The sequence below is a fragment of the Protomyctophum parallelum genome, assembly GCF_964188405.1.
Source record: "Protomyctophum parallelum genome assembly, chromosome: 8".
NCBI classification, from domain to species: Eukaryota; Metazoa; Chordata; class Actinopteri; order Myctophiformes; family Myctophidae; genus Protomyctophum; species Protomyctophum parallelum.
Genome location: NC_139703.1, coordinates 43,236,936 through 43,239,671, shown reverse-complemented (window position 1 = coordinate 43,239,671; position 2,736 = coordinate 43,236,936). Strand labels below are relative to the sequence as shown.

Here is a 2,736-nt window from a genome sequence, read left to right as displayed (position 1 = left end):
GGGAGCTCGATTAGGGACAGAGCCTGGAGCTGAAGTACATTGTTTTGAACGAGAGCGCCGCGGATATCGGCAATTTTAGGTATGTATGCAAAATGACAACTGTTTTAAAGTATTGTACAGTGACAACTAAAGTCTCTGTAATGTTTATGTTGTACTATAACTACAAAACGCTCTAAAATAAAGGGATTTAAGACCATTAAAAGCCGGGCTGTTGCCTTTCACTCATTCAGTCAATGTAGCCGAGTCGATAATGTCGAACGTCCTTATTTTAATCATAACACCAATTTTAATACAGAATGTCAAGTCTAGTTTTCTTCATAATCTAATATGATTATGTAGGGTAGGCCTACGACAATAATTTACTATGCCACTATAGCACTAGTCCTCTAGTAGTCTAGTACTTTCTCAAATGTGTTATTTTACTAGTTACCACCAGTGTATAACAGCAATGGGAAATTGTACACAATTGTGAGCTGTCAGTTAATGACCAACAGCCAAATTATGACCTATCATGACTATACGTATATTATTGTATTCACAGTTTTATAATGTTGATATTAAATGATAGAATAAGCTAATTGAATGATACAATGATAAAATAGGGCTTGAGTGATTGAAAACCAGGAAGAGAAATGTCACTATATATATATATAATCATTGATATATTGCCAACTTCTCCAAGGCCCTCAGGCATTGTGTTATGTTTACTACTATTACTACAACACTTATAGATATTATTTCCATGTGTCATAAGTTCAAGTTAAGACCTGACTTACTGCATTCTGCCATGCTGTTTGTTGTAAAGAACCTCCACGGGTCTCATAGATTATACATTCAATTAAGCATGATTTATTTACAACATAAGTTAACATAATGAGATAATGAACTCTAAACACAAACCCTTTGCTCAGAAGTGTGTATGCAGGTAGTGACTATAAATAGTGTGTATTGTCTATTGTGTCAAGGGATTTCAGTTACTCTACAGTGACACTGGCTCCTGTTCAGATCACGTGACCCATTCATTGTATTGTATTGTCTTGGTTTGCAGAAGGTGACAGGCGTCTCCACCTGTCCAAAAGCAAGAACACAAAGTTCAATGAGTCGGGTCAGCTGTGCGTGTTCCACCTGGTGTCGAGCATTTGGACCCTGTACATACTCATAACAGTAAGATGACTTGTTTGTTTTTGGTATTTTGATCCTCCAGAGAAAAAGTACAACACTATATAGAATAGCTAATTGGCTTATTTCCGTTGGGATGCCTGCATTTGTGTGTACACTAGTTAGAGGGAGAAAGATAATAAAGAGTGTAAAGATCTTTCTTTAACTATGTCTCATAATGGTTTGTCCCCACAGGAAGGGTACATTCTTCATCCTAGCAGTCTTTGGGAGAACTACCCGCATGTACACCTCAGGTAACTATAATATCAACATTAGATTGGTATTTTTAGATGGTAAATTCTGTACCAAGTATAAAACATTATTTAATAGTCTTTCATACCACCATGAAGTAATCGAATAAAAATGTCATGTGTGTCATGTGTCTAATGGGTAATAATTTGTTATTTGATGATTGAATGTAATTATTACAAATTACTTTGGAACTTAATGTGTTCAGTTACCAACAAGCACGCTACACCACCAAGATACCCATGTAGCTGTCTAAATACTTCCTTAATGTCAACAAAGTTCACACCCACAACACCAGAGGGACAAAACCATGTTCAACCCAGATTCGGCACAAACGAGGGACTAAATTATTTTCGCTGCTATGCCACCAAAATGTGGAATGCCCTACCAACAGCCATTAAGACATGCAAATCCCTTGACTCCGTCAAAACCGCTCTCAAAGGGCACTTACAGACGGCTGCAATCTAAGTGCAGCCGTCTGCACTTACAGATCAGATTTTACGGGGGGAAACTTGAGCCCGTAAAATCGGAATCCCCCCGTCCTCTTACCCTTACTGTATATGTTTCCTTTCCCTTTTTACCTCCTTACTGTTCTTTTATAGAAGTGTATATTTGTACGTCTCTAAATGTTCTGCTGAATTGAAAATGGTGGACCCTGTTGTAATTCTGCAAATTACCATTCTGCAAACTGTTAATAAATACTTCGATCAATCAATCAATGTTATTCCTCCAAATAAATGGTGACTCTGCACTGCATGTTGTAGTTATTTTACTTTGTTTATTTAACAAATAAAACCCTGACCCCTACCATATTGCTATTGGATGTTATTCTAAAGTGCTCCCACCCTCTCCTGTAGATTTCAGGTGAAGTTCTTCTACCTCACTCAGCTGGCTTACTGGCTCCATGCCTTGCCAGAGCTCTACTTCCAGAAAGTACGCAAGGTCAGTAGGCCATGGGAATGTTTTTTTTGGGCTGTTTACTGGTTTAGCTGTTCATATACTATACTGTATGTGTGAGTTTCAGATTGTAAGTGAGAGAGGAAAAAAAGGAGCATTCAGATATTGCAAAGCAAGACAATGCCTATAAACACAGACTTTGTTTTCCAGGAGGAGATTCCTCGACAGCTGCAGTACATCTGCCTGTACCTGTTGCACATCTCTGCAGCCTACGTGTTAAAGTGAGCATCCACGAGAAGGATTCCCAACCTATTCTATAAAACCATTTTTGTCTTGAAGGAAAGAATATTGACACCTTTTTAGACTTGAACATGTTCAGTGACCATGATGTACTACATAACATCTTCCACAATTTCCAACACATAGATCCTA

General features: G+C 37.9%; 1 long non-coding RNA gene across 1 annotated transcript; it reads left to right on the top strand.

Moving 5' to 3' along the window:
* Positions 1 to 1,046: 1,046 nt before the first annotated feature.
* LOC310862616 lies at positions 1,047 to 2,529 on the top strand. The gene is made up of 4 exons (XR_014569587.1): positions 1,047 to 1,164; positions 1,354 to 1,412; positions 2,265 to 2,349; positions 2,515 to 2,529. It is a non-coding gene; the product is annotated as an uncharacterized lncRNA (long non-coding RNA).
* The last annotated feature ends 207 nt before the right edge of the window (positions 2,530 to 2,736 follow it).